The sequence below is a fragment of the Mobula hypostoma genome, chromosome 12, assembly GCF_963921235.1.
Source record: "Mobula hypostoma chromosome 12, sMobHyp1.1, whole genome shotgun sequence".
NCBI lineage: Eukaryota > Metazoa > Chordata > Chondrichthyes > Myliobatiformes > Myliobatidae > Mobula > Mobula hypostoma.
This window is the reverse complement of record NC_086108.1, coordinates 111,590,431-111,612,997: the sequence shown is the minus strand read 5'-3', so window position 1 is coordinate 111,612,997 and position 22,567 is coordinate 111,590,431. Positions and strand designations below refer to the sequence as shown.

Here is a 22,567-nt window from a genome sequence, read left to right as displayed (position 1 = left end):
GGGGTTCCCAACCTGGTGTTCACGGACTCCTCAGTTAATGGTTGAGGTTCATGGCATACAAAAGGTTGGGAACCCCTGGAATAGAAGAATAAGAGCCATGTGCTGACAGAAGGAATTAATTAAGTAGATTTGTGTCTTGGTCAGCCATGATGGGCCAAAGAGCCTCTTCCGTTTTTTATGTTCTGTTTCTATTTTCACTCTGCTCCAGAAATCTCTGCAGGAAAAGTATATTCAGTAGTTCACTAGGAGGATAAAAGATCTTTATTTTGCTGCACTGAATAATGTGCCCAAAATGAATGCTCAGTAAAGGATGTGATTTATTTTTGTTGTCATTCTGATTAGTATTCAGTAGAACAAGTCACCTGAATGAATAGTTCAGAGTCTGATGTGATCTAATGCTGATGTCAGGGGTTACGTGGGTTGCAGTTTATCCGACTGTCATCAAATGTCAGGCAGATTTTTAAATGTTTTTTGTGACTGTATATTTTCCTGCGATTGTAACTATATATACTATGTGTGGTGTACTGTGTTTTGTGTTTTTCACCTTGGCCCCGGAGGATTGCTGTTTTGTTGAGCTGTATTCACATGTATGGGTGAATGACAATAGACTTGAACTTGAACTAATACTCGCGTGTGCCGTCCATTACCCTGTGTTGCTGATTAGATTGGTGAGTGTGTTGTGAAAATGTACGACCACAGAGGGTGACATGTTATTCAGACTTCACAAGCTTGTAAACGTCACTCACCTGTGAGGTGTGACATTAGCGCTGGATACAGTCCCCATGCAGACTTATCACCACGAGGAACCTGTCAGACCCATAGAGGCAACACACATCAAAGTTGCTGGTGAACGCAGCAGGCTAGGCAGCATCTCTAGGAAGAGGTACAGTCGACATTTCAGGCCGAGACCCTTCGTCGGGACTAACTGAAAGAAGAGCTAGTAAAAGATTTGAAAGTTGGGGGGGGGAGATCCAAAATGATAGGAGAAGACAGGAGGGGGAGGGATGGAGCTAACAGCTGGACAGGTGATTGACAAAAGGGATATGAGAGAATAGTGGGACAGGAGGCCTAGGGAGAAAGAAAATGGGGAGGGGGGGAACCCAGAGGATGGGCAAGGGGTATAGTCAGAGGGACAGAGGGAGAAAAAGGAGAGAGAGAGAAAAAGAATGAGTGTATATAATAAATAACGGATGGGGTACGAGGGGGAGGTGGGGCATTAGCGGAAGTTTGAGAAGTCAATGTTCATGCCATCAGGTTGGAGGCTACCCAGACGGAATATAAGGTGTTGTTTCTCCTACCTGAGTGTGGCTTCATCTTTACAGTAGAGGAGGCCGTGGATAGACATATCACAATGGGAATGGGATGTGGAATTAAAATGTGTGGCCACTGGGAGATCCTGCTTTCTCTGGCGGACAGAACATAGGTGTTCAGCGAAACGATCTCCCTAGGCCTCTTGTCCCATGATCCTCTCATATCCCTTTTGCCAATCACCTGTCCAGCTCTTGGCTCCATCCCTCCCCCTCCTGTCTTCTCCTATCATTTGGATCTCCCCCTCCCCCTCCAACTTTCAAATCTCTTACTAGCTCTTCTCTCAGTTAGTCCCGACGAAGGGTCTCGGTCCGAAACGTCGACTGTACCTCTTCCTAGACCAAGCAACGTTCACCAGCAACTTTGATGTGTGTTGCTTGAAATTCCAGCATCTGCAGATTTCCTCGTGTTGGCAGAATCTCAGATGGCCTATAGGAGGCGTACAGAACAGAGACTGGCTGGTTTGGTGTTGCTGCAACAACCATCTCACACTCTGGGTTTCCCCCCCCCTCCCCATTTTCTTTCTCCCTAGGCCTCCTGTCCCACTATTCTCTCATATCCCTTTTGCCAATCAACTGTCCAGCTCTTGGCTCCATCCCTCCCCCTCCTGTCTTCTCCTATCATTTGGATCTCCCCCTCCCCCTCCCCTCCCACTTTCAAATCTCTTACTAGCTGTTCTTTCAGTTAGTCCTGACGAAGGGTCTCAGCCCGAAACGTCGACTGTACCTCTTCCTATAGATGCTGCCTGGCCTGCTGCGTTCACCAGCAACTTTGATGTGTGTTGCTTGAATTTCCAGCATCTGCAGATTTCCTCGTGTTTGCGTATTTAGAGACCCAGCAGTTTTTAGAGCTGCTGATGTTACTGCTGACATTAACCACAACGATCCTTCAACTGTAAGTCCTTTTGTAATTGTCTTACCCACATTAAAGTCATTAGAACTCTCTTCCCAAGAGAGTTTTCTAAGACAGTCACTGATCAAGATGGGGATTTGTTGACATTGAGGGCGACAAGGTGATTAAAGGAAGGTGGGACTGAGGTGAAAGGTTCTTAATGAATGGTAAAGTAGGAGGAGAGAAGGGAAGATTAAAGATTAAAGACTAAGATAATAAAACTATAAGACACAGGATCGGAGTTAGGCTATATCACTGATCCGCCATTCCATCATAGTTGATTTATTATCTCTCTCAACTCCATTTTCTTGCTTTCCTGTAATCTTTGACACCCTGATTAATCAAGAACCTATCAACCTCCACTTCAACTATACCCAATGACTTGCCCTCCACAGCCACATGTGGTAATGAATTCCAGTTTCACCATGCTCTGGATAAAGAAATTCCTCCTCATCTCTTGAATACAAGGGATATCCCTCTATTCTAAGGCTGTGTCCTCTGGTCCTAGACTCAACCACTACAGGAAACATCCTCTCCATATCCACTCTTTCGAGGCCTTTCAATATTTGACAGGTTTCAGTGAGATTCCCCCTCATTCCTCTAAACTGCATCAAGTACAGGCCCAGAGCCATCAAATGCTCCTCATACATTAACTCTTTAATTCCCAGAATCATCCTTGTGAACTTCCTCTGGATTAAATATTAGTTTTATTTGTCACTTCAAAACATGGAGCGAAATGCGTCGTTTACGTCCACGACAAACACAGTCTGAAGATGTGCTGGGGGCAGCCCGCAAGTGTCGCCATGCTTCCGGCACGCCCACAGCTTACTAACCCCGACCTGTACATACGCCTCGGAAGGTGGGAGGATACCAGAGCACCAGGAGGAAACGCGGTCACAGGCAGAACGTAGAAACTCCCTACAGACAGCGGTGGAAATGCTAACCACTGCCACTGAGAGGGAGCAGGGGTGGGCAAAGGAAGGTGCTGCTGAGAGGAAAGGTTCTGTTCTGTTTCAGTGTTCATTGTTGGCAGGAGTGGGATCTGGAGGGGGGTTATCTGACCGAATGGGGTGTGACTGAGATCTGGGGGGGGCAGTTATTGAATGGGGTGGGGCTGAAATCTGGGGGCGTACTTGTCTGGAAGAAAGGGGTGGAGCTTATTTCTGGGGGGCAGAATCAGCAGAAAGAGGCGGGGCTTACATGCGGAGCAGCAGTTATCTGAACATGGGGCGGGGCTTAGATCTGGGGGCGTGGTCGCCTGAAGAAAGGGGCGGGGCTTAGATCTGGGGGCGTGGTCGCCTGAAGAAAGGGGCGGGGCTGAGTTTTGTCCGTTGGAGGAGGGGGCGGGGAGCAAGGCGTCACGGCAGTCATATCTGCGGCGCGTATGGCCTGGGCAGCCAATGAGTGCTGGGTTTACTGCAGTTGTCTGCCGATCCGGCTTTAGCGGCGTCTCTGCCTACATCGCGTGAGGGAGAAAGAGGGCGCCGGGGTTGCTGGCTGCTGGGAGGCGGGGATTCCTGATGACAATAGCGGCCTCTTCGTGATGAGGCATTGAGGAGGGGGGCCGGTTGCTATGGATTCCGGCTGACGCGCAGGCGCAGCAGTTCAGCTGCCGGCCGCGTCCCCGAGCGGAGGATTTGGACGCGCCGCTCCCGCAGACTGAGAGCGGCCGCCTTCCGGACCAGAGGTAAGACGCTGGGTTCTGGGATCCCGGTGCAACAGGTGGTGGCCGCCGGGGACAGGGCCGTATGGGGCGGGATAGGAGGGCAAGGCAGGGTGAGCTGGTGCACCCCTTGCTGGATCCTGGCTCTCCGGTATCAGCGAGCTTTTTGCTCGTTGTCCCACTCTCTCCCTTTACTCTTGTAAACTATAACCATTTGTACAGCAGGAGCTCACCGTAATTTTAATTATGCATTCTTGTATAAGTCATGTAGTGTGAATGTTGTGTCTCCAATGCTGTGTGCCTGTGGTGGTGATGCTGCTGCAAGTTATAGTTTTTCATTGCACCTGTGCATACAAGCGCGCATGACAACAAACTCGACTCGAACTCTTTTTAATTCTCTTTTTGTAAAGCCACGGTTGAATCTACTGCCTCCCATTAACGCATTCCAGATCAGATACCCTCCGCGAAAAGAATCTTATCTTTGTGTCCCCCTATTTGTGGGGTGGGGAGCCGGGGATGTTCTTGCACCTTCCGCCTCACCTGATCTCACCTAACATTTGCCAGTTTATTCTCCTTCCCCTCTCCCCTCCCCCACACCTTATTTTGGCTTCTAACCCTTCCTTTCCAGTCCTGATGAAGGGTGTCGGCCCGAAACGTCGACTGCTTATTTCCCTCCATAAATGCTGCCTGACCTGCTCTTCCTCCAGCATTGTTTATGTGTGTGTGTTGGTCAAGATTTCCAGCATCTGCCGAATCTCTTGACTATTGCCTCGTATTTCAAAAAATACTTCCTTGATTGAAAAATGTTTTGAGATGCCTTGAAAGGCATGTGAAACGTGCCGAATGTTTATCTGAATGAAACCTATTGAATATTGAAATGCCTGACAGTGTGGATATGGAGAGGATGCCTCCTGTAATGGGGCACAGCTTCAGAAAAGAGGAACGTCATTTAGAAAAGGGATGAAGTGGAATTTCTTTAGCCAGAGGGTGGTGAATCTGTGGAATTTGTTGCCACAGGTGGCTGTGGAGGCCAAGTCATTGGGTGAATTTAAGGCAAAGGTTGATAGGCTCTTGATTTGCCAGTACATGAAGAGATACCGGGAGAAGGCAGGAGACCGGCCAAGAGAGAAATGAATCAGCCATGGCGAAAGGGCTCAATTCTGCTCCTATGTCTTGTGGAAATCAGGATAAACCTTATCCAGAGAACAGTGGAAATGAGAGTGTGGTACATGCTTTAAAAATAATAGACTGAGTTTAAGGAGAACCCAGATGAACACTTGAAGAGGAAAGAATATGATGTGCTAATAAATAAAAGTAGAGCAGTTCAAGAAGGTGAGTCACCAACGCTATCTGGTCTCCTGGAAAAACAATTGGATATGGGCAATAAAAACTGGCTCATACTTCGTACATTGTAAAAGATGGTTAAAATTGTTAAGATTGTAAAAGAGTAGGGTGGAATTGGGGTCATAAATACTAGACTGGGTGTTGGCACAGTCAAGGAACCCACTGGGTAATGGAGAATCGTTACAATAGATTGAGATGTTGCTATCACAGACGGTGATGCAATTAGATTTAATTATTTATAATCAAAGTAGCTTTGTGATTAGAAATTAGCTTGTTCAATTTTCAAAAATCATAGTGTGCAATTTACTTCAGTTCCGTTTTAACTGCACAAACTGCTTTAAACAGTGCTAAGAATTTCAAAACTAAAATTTCATTCAAAACTTCAAACCAAGTTGTAATTGATATTTGCAGAGTTGACCATCCCTGGGTGTGACAAAGTTTGAAAAAAGACTTGTGTTCCATTTTCTCTATGGCCCCACCCTCCAGTCATTGTAACTGCCTCCAGCCTTGCAACCCACTGAGATCTCAGCAATTGTGGCCTCTAGAACACCTCTGAATTTAATCACTCTGGTATCTGTGGCTGTCCTTTCGGTTGCTTTGATCAGGACTCTGTGGAATCCTGTCATTAACCCTATTAAGTTCTTTTCTGACAATCCTTTAAGCTTGCTACCTCCTGTTCCTAGCACTTTGATTTTATTTCACCAAAATCAATCTTTAAATTTTCTTTCCTAATTTTCTAATATGATCAAACTTTTGTCTGATGAAAAGTTATTTTGCCACATAAGTGTAAGTTGTAAATTAGATGCCCAAGTTAATCCTTTTTACTTGTGATGGATGTAGACTTAAATTCTGCATTATTGTCAGGAAGATGGATTAATGCTTTGTGTTATTCCCTGTGTCACCACTCACCATCACCCCCACCCCCACCTTCTGAAGAGGTTGTGTTCAGATTCAGTCAGTTGTCTGGATTTTGCCATCTGGTGGCTTGAGCAAGGAGTGATTGCCTGAATTCTGCGCAATAATCTCTGAATAATAATGCTAGGTTTAATTGTGAAGAGTGTTCACGTCTTCCAGAGAACTGGGAGGGACTTTGTTCACAAAGTCAATAGGCTAGCATAACAGCTGAAAACCATGCTGTCTGGCTATTCACAAGAGGCTCAAAATAAATGTTTTAATTTTGTGGTTGTGATGGCTTGCGAAAAGCCCAGCTGGTTACTAACATGTAAAGACCAGACAATAATCAGAATGATGGTAACTTTCAAAGAAAAAATGTTTCTGGTTGTCCTTGACAGGGATATCAGCCTTTATCTATTTGTTTTGAGGGTATTGGTTTTTGTCTGTCTGTGCGGTCCACAAAGATACTGAAGGGAGTCTACAAGGTGATCAGGTTTGTGTGTGCAGAAGATCTGCGACACCAGTGTTTGACTGCTCAATGTACCTGCTGTGCCTGAGTTTGCATGGGTATATTGTTCTATAATTCTTAACATCTACATGGAACATAGAACAATACAGACCCTTTGACCCACGATGTGCTGACCTTTCAGTCTTCTCCAAGGTCAGTCTAACCTTTCCCTCGCACATAATCCGCTACCTTGGGTGCCACAGTAGCATAGTGGTTAGCGCAATGCTGTTACAGCTCGGGGTTCCGGAGTTCAGAGTTCAATTCCGGCACCCTCTGTAAGCAAGTTTCTACATACCTTTTCCTGTGCATATGAGTTTACCCCAGATGCTGTGGTTCCTCCCACATTTGGTAGGTTAATTGGTCATTATAAGTTGTCCTTTGATTAGGCTGGGTTAAATCGGTGGGTTACTGGGTGGCCTGGTTCGAAGAGCCTGTTCCTTGCTGTATCTTGAAATAACAAAAATATATATGTAACCCTAAATTTTTCTATCATCCATGTACCTAAGTGTCTGTTAAATGTCCCTAATGTATCTAACTCTATCACCATACCATCTCTGGCAAGGTTTTCCATGCACCCACCGCTGTTTTTTAAAAAAAACATACCTCTGACATCTTTTGATCATCTGTGATTGCAACTACATTGGTTTTTTAGAAGTTAGAATAAAACGATGCAGTAATGCCAAAACTTTCAGTGTATAGTTATAGAGAGTGGGGGGAGGAGTAGTTTTTCATTATCAAATTCTAGAATCTTTGTTATTTATTGCCAGATCAGCTGTACAATAGGCCTGGAAGTTGATGGGAGGGTCAGTGGTGTGGGGCAGTCAGTGCTGTGGAGTGAATCAAACTGCTGATTTTCCCATTGTTCGTATTACTGCAACACACAGATATTAACACGGGCTCAAAACTTCAGTGACACAGTTGCATTTGAAAGTACAAATGTCATTTCTGCTTTTAATTGTGGTCACTGGTTTCTCTGGTATTGCCACATTTGGTAGTGGTCTTGATGAAAGCAGCGATTTGGTGCAATTGAGAGGGGAAATTCAGAAGCTGCTCATTATTACACCTAGCCTCTCCACAATTCTGCTTTGTTGCTCAGGAATTAGTAATTTGCTGAGAAATTATTTCTATAAAAACATTATTGTGTGTGGAAGGCAAGCTATCTGACAAACCTTTCTGACCTTTTCATGATATCTTGAGCAGAGTATTTATTTTTTTCAAATACAGTGGATTCTGGTTAATTGGGTCATCGGTTAATCAGAGCAGCCACTTATTTGGGACAACTTTAAAGAGAACAATTTAATCAAGAAAACAGCTGAGACTCCCTTTGTTTATTTGGGGTACTATGCTCCTTAATTGGAGTAGGAGATTTTGTGAACAGCAGAAGTCTTGTGCACTTGCATGGGTGTTAGACACTACAATGTTCTTTGAGTGAACAGTTTTTAAATGGCATCAGTTGCGTGTGATTGTGTTCAAAAAGCAGTGATTTTTTTTGTCACTGATAGTTGGTGTGAAATGAGCAGTAAGATAATTCAGAACTGTTTTACTCACTGGTTTCAAGCATTCAGGTTTGGAGATGCGAGAAACGGGCAGGAGCGAAACTTAAGTAATTTCACTACTTCAAGTTAGGAACTATGAAGACTTGGAAAATGCAGTCGTCAAAAGCATTGTATGAAGGTAGTCCATTATCTGCACTAGGTTCTGTGCTGATTTTGTTCATTTACTGTCGAATCAAAAGAAAACGGCAGCGTACACTGAATGAATTCCTGATTGCTATTATGAAGTTAAGTTTTATTGTACTGTAGTAGTTTTGGTAATATAACTTGTTTTATATTTCATTTAAATACATCATTTATACTCAGATGGCAGTTTGTTATTTTTATATATTTTAATTATTTCCATGAAACTCTGGCTAATTGGAGCAGCCGCTTCATTGGGCCAAAATGTACTGGTTCTGATGAGTCTCACTGTATTTAGTCATTAAATTATAGAGCACTACAGTATAGCAACAGGCCCATCTGCTCAATGCAGAATTGTTATTCTGCCTGGTCCCATCGACCTACACCTGCACCATAGCCCTCCCATCCATGTACTTATCCAAACTTCTCTTAAGCATGGCATTCAAAGCTGCATTCACTACCTTAGCTGACAGTATGTTCCACACCCTTGCCTCCCTCTGAATGAAGTTTTCCCTTCAGGTTCCCCTTAAATAGTTCACCTTTCCCCCTTAAGCTATAACCTCAGTAGAGAAGGCCTGCTTGCTTTTGTCCTTTCTATACCCCTCATAATTCTGTATACCTCTGTCAAATCTCCCTTCATTCTCCTATGGTCTAGAGGTATTTGAGCTCTATCTTTTTTTTGTTTTTCTGTCAGCAAAATGGTTTAAGTGTTCGTTCAAAATTTGTGCAATTTCCTTTGCTTGTTTGCTGTGAGCATTCTTCCTTTGGTTTTACAGTCAGCGAAATCAATGCTATTGAATGCCAACTATTCATTAATGCGGATGCTTGTACACAAAATAGGTCAGTATTGGAGTAGTCCGTGCCACAAAATGTGCCAGGTCTTTGTCAGCACGGAGTGTTTTGTTGACCTTTTTGCTCTATTGGGTGAGTGTCTAACCATTGGAATGATGCATGAATAGATAGCATTCTCAGAAAGCACTGTTGCTTATTACTTAGGGACGCCCCGCATCAGACCGCAGGTAACCAAGGGTGATCAGCTTCTTCAGCTATTAACAAACTAAGCACGGCATGGTTTTATTCATACCTCGACTCTTTTATATGCTTTTGAAACCTTGCCTCATGATCAAGTGAGCTGAGTCAAATGCTTCAAATGGACTCGGTGTCTACAGCATTTTGGGAACGAAATCCCTCAGTGAAAAATTGTTTTTATTTTGATTTTAGAAATGCAGCACGGTAACCAGCCCTTCAGCCCTGCAAGCCTGCGCTGCCCAATTACACCCTACTGATTAATTAACCTACTGACCAATGGACATGTACGTGTTGGGTGGCATATATGTACTTTAACTTTCAGGAAAACTGTAATTTTAAAGCTAGTCCAGTTTGAAACCAAAATTATACAGATATAGGTTAACTTTATTTGTCATTGTACATTGAAATATACAGAAGCATGTCAATTTGCATCAACAACCAACACAGTCTGAGATTAGGTTGGGGGCAACCCACATGTTTCCAGTGCCAATAGAACACGCCCACGACTTACCAGCCACTAATGGCACATCTTTGGAATGTGGGGGGAAACCAGAGCACCCAGAGGAAACCCACATTTTCATGGGAAGGAACACATTCCTTACAGCCAGCCAGAATTGAACCCAAAATTGTGATGCCCCGAGCTGTAATAATGTCATGCTAACTGCCGTGCTAAAGTGGCCCTGTTTCTTTGGTCTAAGTGAATATGCTCATTTTTCTAAATGAAATTTGCCATAGTTTTACAACCATCTCTTAGTTTGTATCTGTCCAGTGGCCATCAATGTAATTTGTAGTGAGTTCTAAATTATCTGCAGGCTGGTAGCATGTTATGGTGAAAACAGAAGCCTCTATGTAAATAGAGTGTGTGCATATATCCATATGGCAAATGTTCTCATTGTGTCTGAAATGAAGGGTGGGGCAAGCAAGCATGGTGAGGGGGGAAACGGGACCAGCTGGATTGATTTTTTTTCCATATAGCCACTGTGACCGCATGGGATGAATGGTCTTCCTCTGTCTTATAACTGTAAGATGTCGGAGCAGAATTAGGCCTTTCAGCCCGTTTCAGTCTTCTCCACCATTCCATCGCAGCTGATTTATTATCCCTCTCAACCCCATTCTCCTGCCTTCTCTCTGTAACCTTTGACACCTTTACTAATCAACAACCTATCAATCTCCATGTTAATATATCCAATAACGTGTCATCCACTGCCGCCTGTGGCAATAAATTCAACAGATTCACCACAGTACAGCTAAAGAAATCCTTCCTCTTCTCTGTTCTAAAGGGACATCCTTCTATTTCCAGGCTGTGCCCTCTGGTCCTGGACTCCTCCACTTGTTGAGGTTAAATGAAACTTTGAGTTCCCATTGGACATTCCTTGGTAGAGATACATGGCAAGGTGCCTGAATGTTGTTCTTGACCTCCTTGTATGCAGTCTAAAACAAACCATCATACTGTTCATTATGAGAGAAACTTGTTCCTCTGTTTTCACATGCAGAGTTAATGAGCCCTGTCTGCTACCTCTTAGCAAACCCCTGGAGACACCCTAATTAATATGTGCTTGTCCTTCACTGTGCGGTAAATGTGAATGTTGCACTGGCAACATGTAAATGGTGCACTACTGACACTGTAGGTTAATGAAGATGTGTAAATGATGAGCCAGATTTGGCAACGCAGATTGCTCAAGAAGGTCATAGAGTTATGCGCATGGAAACAGACCCTTTGGCCCAACTCATCTGTGCTGACTAAGGTGTTATTTGAGCTCGTCCTGTCTCTCCAAGTTTTGCACATATTATATGACAAAGGAGCAGAATTAGACTTAATCCCTCTAGGCCATAAGGCATGGGAGCAGAATTAAGCCATTCGGCCCATCGTCTGCTCTGCAATTCCTTCAAGGCTGATCTCTGATCCCAGATCCCACTGAACCACATACACTTGCCTTCTCGCCATATCCATTGATGCCCTGACCAATCAGGAAACTTTAAATATACCCACGAACTTGGCCTCCACTGCAGCTGGTGGCAGAGCATTCCATAGATTCAGAAATCTTTGGCTAAAAAATTCCTCCTTACCTCTGTTCTAAAAGATCTCCTCTCAATTTTAAGGCTGTGCTCTCTAGTTCTGGATATGCCTGCCACAGGAAACATCCTCTCCACATCCACCCTTGTCTGGTCCTTTCAACATTGGGTAGGTTTTAATGAGATTTAGAAGAATCCTCCCACATTCTTCTAAATTCCAGTGAGTACAGGACCAAAGCTGCCAAACACTCCTCATATTATTTCATTCCCAGAATCATTCTTGTGAACCTCCTCTGGACTCTCTCCAATGACCACACATCCTTTCTGAGATATGGGGCTCAAAACTGTTGACAATAACTCTTGCAGCTTGACAAGTGTCTTGTAAAGCCTCAGCATTGTCTCCTTGTTTTTATATTCTATTCCCTTCGAAATAAATGCCAGTATTGCATTTGCCTTTACCACAGACTCAATCTGTAAATTGATCTCCTGGGAGTTTTGCATTAGGGCTCCTAAGTCCCTCTGCACCTCTAATATTTGAATTTTCTCCCCATTTGGATAATAATCTGCACTATTGTTCCTTTTACCAAAATGCATTATCATACATTTCCTGCTGCAATCGCATTGCTTCCTCAACACACCTACCCCTCCACCTACCTTTGTATCGTTTGCAAACTTTGCCACAAAGCCATCAATTCCATTATCTAAATCATTGGTAGACAATGGTTAAATTAATGGTTCCAGTACTGACCCTTGAAGAACACCACTAGTCACTGGCACCCAACCAGAAAAGGCCCCTTTTATTCCCACTCACTGCCTCCTACCTGTCAGCCATTCTGCTATCCATGCCAATATCTTTCCCGTAACGCCACAGGATTTTATCTTGTTAAGCAGCCTCATGTGTGGCACCTTATCAAATGCTTTCTGAAAATCCAAGTAAGTGACATCCACTGCCTCACCTTTGTTCACCCTGCTTGTTACTTTTCAAGGAATTCTAACATATTTTGTCAGGCAAAATTTCCCTTAACAGAAATCATGCTGACTTAAACTTGTTTTATCATTAGCTTCCAAATAACCCAAAACCTCATCCTTAATAATGGACTCCAACACATTCCCAGCCACTGAGGCTAGGCTAACTGGCCTATAATTTCCTTTCTTTTGCTTTCCTCCTTTCTAAGAGTGGAGTGATATTTGCAATTTTCCAATCCTCTGGGACCATGGCACAATGAAGTAATTCTTGAAATGTCATGATCAATGCATCTGTTGCCTCTTCTCAGCAACCTCTCTCAGGACTCTGGGATGTAGTCCATCGTGTCCAGATGACTTACCCACCTTAAGACCCTTCAGTTTGCCGAGCACTTTTTTTTTCTTTGTAATAGCAATGGCACTCGCTGCTGCTCCATGACACTCACAGGCCTCTGGCACGCTGCTGGTGTCTTCCACAGTGAAGACTGTTGCAAAGCACTCATTAAGTTCATCTGCCATTTTTGTCTCCTCACCAATGTCATTTTCTAGTGGTCCAATATCAACTCCTACCACCCTTTTACACTTCATATAACTGAAAAAACTTTTAATATCCTGCTTTGTTATTGGCTAGTTTGCCCTTGTATCTCATCTTTTCCCTTATAGCTTTTTTTAGTTGACTTTGTTGGATTTTAAAAGCTTTCCAATCATCCAACTTCCCACTCACTTTTGCTACCTTGTATGCTCTTTCCTTGGTTTTTATGCAGTCCTTAATTCCCATTATCAGCCACATTTGTCTACCTAGCCATTTAACAACAACTTCTGTGGGACATATCTATCCTGCGCCTTGTGAACCATTCCCGGAAACTTCAGCCATTTCTGCTCTGCTGTCATTCCCGGCAGTGTTGTCCTCCCATCCACCTAGGCAAACTCCTCTCTCATGCCTCTGTAATTCCCTTTATTTAATTGCGATACTAGTACATGTGACTTGTGCTTCTCCCTCTCAAATTGCAGTATGAATTCAATCATATTATGATCAGTACCTTTATATTAAGCTCCCTAAAAAGATCTGGGTTATTACACAATACCCAATCTAAGATAGCCTTTCCCTGAGTAGGCTCCAGCACAAGCTGCTCTTAAAAGCCATCTTGTAGGCATTCAACAAATTCCCCCTCTTGCAACCTGATTTTTCCCAATCCCCTTCCATATTGAAGCCCCCCATTACAATTGTGTTATTACCCTTATTACATGCCTTTTCCAGCTCCCTTTGCAGTCTCAACTCCGCATCTTGGCTACTATTTGGAAGCCTATGTATGATTCTCATAATGTTTTTTTACCCTTGCTGTTTCTTAAGTCCACCCACAAAGATTAAGCATTCTCTGACCCAATGAAATCTCTTTCTAAAGGTGTAATTCCATCTCTTGCCAACAGAACCACACAACCATGGACTCCTACCATTAACTGAGGGGTCTGTGTACCCTAGGTTCGTAACCCTGCTCTAAATCTTTCTTATCCATTCGTCTTAAGTCCATTACCCTTGCTGAGGCATTGTCTGCTGATAGCAGCTTGCCACTTCTGTCCCGGGTCTGTCTTTCAAGATGTCCCCAGTGTATCCCATCAAAGATGTTTCCTCTTCCAGGGATGAGGTCTTTGGAACTACAGTTGATGTTTCTGTAGCTCTGGGTCATTATGGGATGGGATTACTAGTTCCATGCCCTACCCCTTCTGCTTTCACAGCTGGGTTTGGGACTGGCTATGATGGAGTTCTTATCTATCTAAATGCCTAATTGTCTTGTAAACATTGTAATTGTACCCACCTCTACCACTTCCTTTGCCACTTTGTTCCATATACCCAACCACCCTCTGGGACTTCTGGGCAAGTTTGAGCTGATGGACAGTAAGAAAGACAACTGGAGTCATTTTTAGAATTTACCCACGAATACAATTGAGGAAAGGAAGATGGGCCACTTTTGTATTTAAAATGAGAAAGAAATGAAATCTGATGAGGATGTTGAGCTATAACCTCTGAACACGAGATGTAGTGAGAACAAGAAATGATAACGAGTTTATAGCGGGGTCTGAACCTTGTAACTTCCACCTTTGATACAAAGCTGTGGCTCATCCAAGAGTAGGTGAGTACTCGGGTCAATTGAGAGAGGAAGTAGGGAGACTGTAGCTTGGTGGTTTTGCATCTTGTATAGAGTCTGAGTGCTTAATTGCAAATTGTGTGTCTTGGAGTAGGACATTGTTTGAGATTTATTTATCATATGTACATTGAAACATGCAGCGAAATGTGTTAACAACCAGCAGACCTAAGGTATCTCTGTTTGTCACCTGCTGGTCAGATGTAATTCCTATCGTGCAATTATGACTCATTGGTGTATTGCTCTTTACTGTTATAAAACAGGCTTTAACTGGGCAAAGTCAACAGCATGAAGGCATTATGTCATTTTTTAAAAAATATCGTCAACCTGGTGTGATGGGATTTGATGGCTCACAGGGTAATAAGAAGCTTGCTTTTCCCTTGGGTCAGTGAATAATGTTGATGCCCCGTGGCTACATTATTATAGTAAACGAGCAAATTCTGCTAAACCTCCATCCTTGATTTGCATTACTGCCTTAAGGAGATTTGTTATATTGCCAAAGTTGCTCACAAATTGCTACAAAAGTACCGTGGAGAGCATTCTAACTGGTTACATCATCGTCTGGTTTGGAGGGGCTTCTGTACAGGAACAAGTTTCAGAGGATTGTAAACTCAGCCAGCTCCATTATGGGCACCAGCCTCCCTACCATCAAGATCTTCATAAGGCAATGCCACAAGAAGGCAGCACCCACCATGATGGACCTCAGCACCTAGAACATGCCCTCTTCTCATGGCTACTGTCAAGGAGGTGGTACAGGAGCCCGAAGACACACACTCAATATTTCACGAACAGCTTTGTTCCCTCTGCCATCTGATTTCTGAATGGTCCATAAGCATGAACACTACCTCACTACTTTGCCCTATTTTTGCACTGTTTATTATTTTATATTCGTATTCTAATTTGTAGTAATATTTGTGTATTGCACTGTACTACTGCTTCAAAGCAACAAATTTCAAATGTCAGTGTGAATAAACCTGCTTCTGATAATTTGAGGTCCTGCCTGCTTTTCCACTGATGGTGGAAGTTCAAGAGCCTATGGAATTATTTTTAAGGAAAGGAGTAATCCCTAGTGCTGTGACCACTTGGCATCAGGATTGTTTAATGTCATTTCCAGTACACAAATGTAAAGGAGAATGAAATAGTTGTTTCTCTGGATCCGATACAGCACGAAAAAGTATGCAGTAAGTTAAACAATCAGAATTAAGTTCAATATCACTGGCATATGTCGTGAAGTTTGTTGTCTTTGCAGCAGCAGTACAATGAATACATAATCAGAAAAAACATGAATTGGAAACAGAAAACCTACAGCACAATACAGGCCCTTCGGCCCACAAAGCTGTACCGAACATGCCTTTTCCTTAGAAATTACCTAGGCTTACCCATAGCCCTCTATTTTTCTAAGCTCCGTGTACCTATTCAGGAGTCTTAAAAGACTGTATCGTGTCTGCCTCCACCACCATCACTGGCAGCCCATTCCACGCAGTCACTACTCTCAACCACCACACACAAAATGGTGGTGGAACGCAGCAGGCCAGGCAGCATCTATAGGAAGAGGTACAGTCGACGTTTCGGGCCGAGTCCCTTTGTCAGGACTAGCTGAAAGAAGAGATGGTAAGAGATTTGAAAGTGGGAGGGGAAGGGGGAGATCCAAAAGGATAGGAGAAGACAGGAGGGGGAGGGATGGACCTAAGAGCTGGACAGGTGATTGGCAAAGGGGATACAAGGCTGGAGAAGGGAGAGGATCATGGGACGAGAGGCCTAGGGAGAAAGAAAGGAGGGGAGCACCAGAGGAAGATGGAGAGCAGGCAAGGAGTTATTGTGAGAAGGACAGAGAGAGAAGGGAAAAAAAGGGGGAAAAATAATAAATAAATAAACAAGGGATGGGGTGAGAACTCGAGGAGGGCCGTTAACGGAGGATATAGATGTCAATGTTCATGCCATCAGGTTGGAGGCTATCCAGACGGAATATAAGGTGTTGTTCCTCCAATCTGAGTGTGGCTTCATCTTTACAGTAGAGGAGGCCATGGACTGACATATCAGAATGGGAATGGGACGTGGAATTAAAATGTGTGGCCACTGGGAGATCCTGCTTTCTCTGGCGGACAGAGCATAGGTGTTCAGTGAAACGGTCTCCCAGTCTGCGTCAGGTCTCGCCAATATATAGAAGGCCACATCGGGAGCACCGGATGCCGTATATCACTCCAGCCTACTCACAGGTGAAATGTCGCTTCACCTGGAAGGACTGTCTGGGGCCCTGAATGGTGGTAAGGGAGGAAGTGTAAGGGCAGGTGTAGCACTCTTTCTGCGTAGAAGGATAAGTGCCGGGAGGGAGATCGGTGGAAAGGGATGGGGGGACGAATGGACAAGGAAGTCGCGTAGGGAGCTTTCCCTGTGGAAAGCGGGGGGGGGGAGGGGAGAGAAAGATGTGCTTTGTAGTGGGATCCTGTTGGAGGTGGTGGAAGTTACGGAGAATTATATGGTGGACCAGAGGCTGGTGGGGTGGTAGGTGAGGACAAGGGGAACCCTATTCATAGTGGAGTGACGGGAGGATGGGGTGAGAGCAGATGTGTGTGAAATAGGAGATGTGCGTTTGAGAGCAGTGTTGATGGTGGAGGAAGGGAAGCCTCTTTCTTTAAAAAAGGAAGACATCTCCTTCATCCTGGAATGAAAAGCCTCATCCTGCGAGCAGATGCGGCAGAGATGAAGGAATTGCGAGAAGAGCGATTTTAAAATTTAACTTACCCCGACATCCCCTCTGTACCTTCTTCCAAGCACCTTAAAACTGTGCCCTCTCGTGTTAGCCATTTCAGCCCTGGGAAGAAGCCTCTGACTATCCACACGATTAATGCCTCTCCTCATCTTGTACACCTCTATCAGGTCACCTCTCATCCTCTGTCACTACAAGGAGAAAAGGCTGAGTTCACATGCTCTCCAATCCGGGCAACATCCTTGTAAATCTCCTCTGCTTTCTTTCTATGGTTTCCACATGCTTCCTGTAGTGAGGCGACCAGAATTGAGCACAGTACTCCCAAATGGGGTCTGACCAGTGTCCTATATAGCTGCAACATTACCTCTTGGCTCCTAAAACTCAATCCCATGATTGATGAAGGCCAATGCACCATATGCCTTCTTAACCACAGAGTCAACTTGCACAACAGCTTTGAGTGTCCTATGGACTCAGACCCCAAGATCCCTCTGATCCTCCGCACTGCCAAGAGTCTTACCATTAATACTATATTTTGCCATCGTATTTGACCTACCAAAATGAACCATCTCACACTTATCTGGGTTGAACTCCATCTGCCACTTCTCTGCCCAGTTTTGCATCCTATTAATGTCTTGCTGTGACCTCTGACAGTTCTCCACACTATCCACAGCACCCCCAACCTTTGTGTCATCTGTAAGTATATGTATTAAATAGTAAAATTAAGTAAATAGTGCAAAAGTAAAGTTGTGAGGTGGTGTTCATGGGTTCAATGTCCATTCAGAAATCTGATGGCGGTGGGGAAGAATCTGTTTCAGAAATGTTTGTCTTCAGTCTCCTGTACCATCTCCCTGATAGTAGCAATGTGAAGAGGGCATGTTCTGAGTGATGGGGGTCTTTTAATGAGGGATGCAACCATTTTGAGTCATTGCTTCTTAATGTTCTGGATACTGTGGAGGTAGTGCCCATGATGTAAACTTAGTCAGCTCTAAGTCTCTTTGCAGCTTATTTCAATCCTGTGTAGTAGCACCCACCAACCCCCCGCCCCCCTTCCATACCAGACAGTAATGCAACATTTATAATGTTCTCCATGGGACATCTGTAGAAATTTGCAAGCATCTTTGTGACATACCAGATCTCCTCAAACTCCTCATGAGATATAGCTGCTGCCATACTTTCTTTGTAGCTGCATCAATATGTGGGTCCAGGTTAAACCCTCAGAGATACTGACACCCAGGAACTTGAAGTTGATCACTTTCTCCACTTCTGACCCCTCTATGAGGACTATGTGTTCCCTCGTCTTGCCCTTCTAAAGTTCACAGTCGGTTCATTGGTCTAACTGATGTTGAGTGCAAAGCTGTTGAAAACAATAATCATTGAAAGCCCACAATAAATATAAATATGCCAGATCAGCTTATATAGGTAGATTATATGTCCATAAGTAACGCCAGGCACAGGTGTGTCTGTATATAAGGTGACTCTGACGGGAGTGCTGGTTGGGGGTGTGGAGAGGTAAGTTAGTGTGACTAGTGGATTATCACTAAAATAGATAATCATATGACCACGTTACTGTTGGGGGTGGGGTGATTGTTGGCTTGTTTCCTGCATCATCGGTGTCTGTAATGTAATGTAGTTTGCAGAGAACATACACTTTTTTACATTTTTCTCTTCTGAATGCTGAACAGTTTTCACTATTAAAATCCTTGGGGTACATGACCAAAATTTATGAGGCCCCTTACACAGCAAGGGAGGATGTCTATTGTTAGACTGAAGGGTAATTAGACCATAAGACATAAGAACAGAATGCCGCCATTTGGCCCATTGAGACTGCTCTGCTATTCCATCATGGCTGATTTATTATCCCACAATTAGAGTGAACAGTTTTTAAGTAACATTGGTTGCATGTGTTGTGTTCAAAAACAATGATTTAAGCAGTAAGGCAACTGTTCTGCTCACTGTGGTTTCAAGCATTCAAGCTTGGACATGCCAGAAATGACAGAAGTGATTTCACTACTTCAAGATGTGAGCTATGAGGAATTTGAAGATATTGGCAGTCATCTTGAATGCAACCTTTGGGACCCGACTGAATGCTCAGCTTTGCCTGTGGCTCCCAAGTAGTAGTTTGCATGGGACAGTGTACACATCCTGGTACACCGCTTCACAGGTCAGGGTAGCTGGCAGGCCTCGTAGCCCGGTGAGATAGGGACATGCCTGTCCTAGCATGTAAAGTCATCCCTGGTGGACTGGGCGGATGAGATCCAATGGCCAGAAAGGTAGTTCTGCAATGCCTCGTGGAGAGCAAAGGGCATGACAAGGCACAGAAGTAGCCATGGTCATCCACTGCAACTAGGGAGGATCCCAGTTGTACACTGGAATAGTACCTCTTGAGGTCCAGTGAGCGGAACTGCCCAGTGGCTTTTCTACTTTAAAAACTCTCCCGCAAAGGTTTCCTGTCATCTTCTGATATGACAAACAACCACCAATAGTATTGGCAGTGTTCCAGTTTTTTTTCTGTATTTCGTTTAAATACATAATTTGTAACTAAGTTAAATGGTAGTTTGCCTTTTTTTCACTTTTCCTTGAAACTTTGGCTATTTGCGACAGCCACTTCATTGGGTAAAAATGCACTGGTCCCGATGTGTCCCAATTAACTGGAATCTACTGTATTTTAAGTGGAGGTTGATTAGTCAGAGCATACCTTCTGGTAGGCGCTTTAGATCACGGTATGCCAGGACAAATAGGTACAAGAACAGTTTCTTTCCATATGCCATCAGTCTTATGAACACTTGAATTTTAGTCTATTATAAACCAAGTCCACCTGTACATACAGAGGTATACCTCATTGTATATAGTTCACGATTATTTGCACTATTGTTTTGTTTGTTTTTTGATTCTGTACAGCGAGAGCTCAGGGAAACCGGCATCAAATTCCCTGTATGTGTCCACATACTTGGCGATAATAAAGGATTCTGATTCTGATTCTGAAGGAGAAAGTAGGAGAATGGGGTTGAGAGGGATAATAAATATTCTGTGATGGAACAGACTCAATGGGCTGAATGGCCTAATTCTGCTCCTGTGTCTTATGGTCTAATTGAAATTCTAGTCAGGGAGTCATCTGTAACAGCTGTGCCAATAACAAATAGTTATCAAGTTACTCTGGTGTGCAGGATTGTGGAAAAAGGAAGAGACTGGCTTCCTCACTTGATGTGGCAGGGTCAGTAAGGGAAACATGGGGTAAAGAATAGGTTTAGTATGTATCCTGAGAGAATTCGTTACGTATATTTTATTTAGGTATATAGTTTTGCACCGTAACTGGTCCTTCTAGCCCAGCAAGCTGTGCTGCACAACAGCATCCATGTGACCACTTAACCTATTAACCAACTTTTTGGCAAGTGGCATAAAACCAGAGCACCTGGTGGAAATCCATGCAGTCACAGGGAGAACATGCAAACTTTACAGATAGTGGCGGGAATTGAACCTGAGTTGCTAGCACTGTAATAGCATTATGTTAACTACTATACTACCCTGTCGTCCCCTTATTTGAGTTAATAATTACTATATTGTTTCAGATATTTGAATTGATGTATTTTTGCATTTAGGTATTGATCAAAAGAGTTCTGGGAGGCAACTTTTGTTTTAACAGGAAGTGCATCTTCACTTAACATGTTTTCAAGGCATACAGATCCTTTGTAGTTGTATTTTGCCTGGATCGTTAGTCCCAGCCTCTGACATGACAAACATACTACTGCACTCTGCTCATTGCTTTTGTTCCATTTCTTTTGGCATCTAGCTGTAAACATTTCAGCTTCCTTCTGAAAAGTTCTATAGGACTGTTAAAACAAAACCTTCACACTATCTTAACAGTTTCTTTCCTCAGGCGGTTAATCTGATCCACCATTCTAGTTAGCCACCACACCCCCTCTATCTATTATCCCCATGTACTGTAGACATTTGCTGTTTAGCTTGTAAATGCTGATATTTGTATGTACTCATGCACATTTTATTTCATATCTGTATTATTTTCTTATGTAATTCTTTACAGTTTTTTTTGTTGCATGCTATGTCCTGACCAACACACCACAGCAAATTCCTAACACATGCTAATGTGTATGGCGAAAGAAGTTGATCCTTTTGCTTTACTGAGTTGCTGGAGAATATTGGGTGATTTAATTCATACTGAATTATTTTCTGTGCAGTATTGTTATGAATGTGCTACATATATACACATTTCATAACAGTGAAGAATGATGCTGTAAACTTGTAAGAGTCAAATAGAACATGTAAACTTACCTCTGGATGTAGCTCTAATATCCAGTTTAAAGGGTTGCTCATATCCTAGTTTCATTCTGATAAGTTTACTTCGAACTTGGAAGTTTATCATCAAATTACATATCTAACTGTATTCTACCTTGAGATTCATTTTCTTGCAGGCATTCATATTTGATACAAAGAAACACAACAATCAATGAAAAACTGCTCAGAAACAAAGATGGACAAACAACCAATGTGCAAAAGATGATATGTTATGTGAAAACAAAAGAAAAACAAAGTAATAGTGACTATAGATGTGGAGGTGCTGTCCAGGACCAGAGTGCACAGCCTCTGAATAGAGGGACGTCCCTTTAGAACAGAAAGGAGGAATTTCTTTAGCCAGAGTGTGGTTAATCTGTGGAAATCATCACCACAGACGACTTTGGAAACCAAGTCATGTATTTAAATCAGAGGTTTAAGGTTCTTGATTAATCAGGGTGTCAAAGGTTACAGAGAAGAGACAGGAGAATGGGGTTGAGAGGGATAATAAATCAGCTATGAAGGAATAGCAGAGCAGAGTCAAGTATCCGAACGGTCTAATTCTGATCTTGTGTCTTGTGGTCTTTCAATAATAAAGAAGTAATAATATTGAGAACATGAGTTGTAGAGTCTTGGGAAGGCAGACTTTGAGAACACAAACCCTCTAATAGTTCGTATAACACCTATCTGTATGTTTGTTACAGTTTGTAATACTACTTGTAAAGATCTTGAACGTTTGTAAAGTTTGACTTTAACTTGTAAAGTTTTTAAAGTTGTGAACAAGATTGCAATTTTTTTCCAGTTTGATTCCTTAAATATTCAGCTAGATCAGTTTGTTGTCTGATTAAACAATCCTTTTTGCTTCTTAGCTGTGGGTGACTGCAAATATTTGGTTTTAATTTCTATCTTGCTGTTGACGTATAATCTTCTTTGCTATCCTTGGGGGAATATGTATGTGATGGTTGTACATAAACTGTTGACCTTGGATTAAAGGAATAGTCATCCATTTGTAGTTCTAATTATCTCAGTGCAATCGTGCAATGCACATGGCCTCATCCTTTGTCTAGTTGTAATGGCATGGCAACTCTGTCGGTTTGGTTGTTATTTAGCATTTTTTGTATTAAATTCAAACGTATCAAAGGC

At 43.1% G+C, this 22,567-nt stretch overlaps 1 protein-coding gene across 2 annotated transcripts in view; it reads left to right on the top strand.

Moving 5' to 3' along the window:
- Positions 1-3,562: 3,562 nt before the first annotated feature.
- Positions 3,563-22,567, top strand: part of ssx2ipa (synovial sarcoma, X breakpoint 2 interacting protein a) — a 116,161-nt gene continuing 97,156 nt past the window's right edge. The window contains exon 1 of one of the 2 annotated variants that reach the window (XM_063064796.1): positions 3,563-3,886. The gene's annotated coding sequence lies outside the window, so the exon portion shown is untranslated. The remainder of the gene's footprint in view (positions 3,887-22,567) is intronic. The other variant, XM_063064797.1, reaches the window with a different exon arrangement.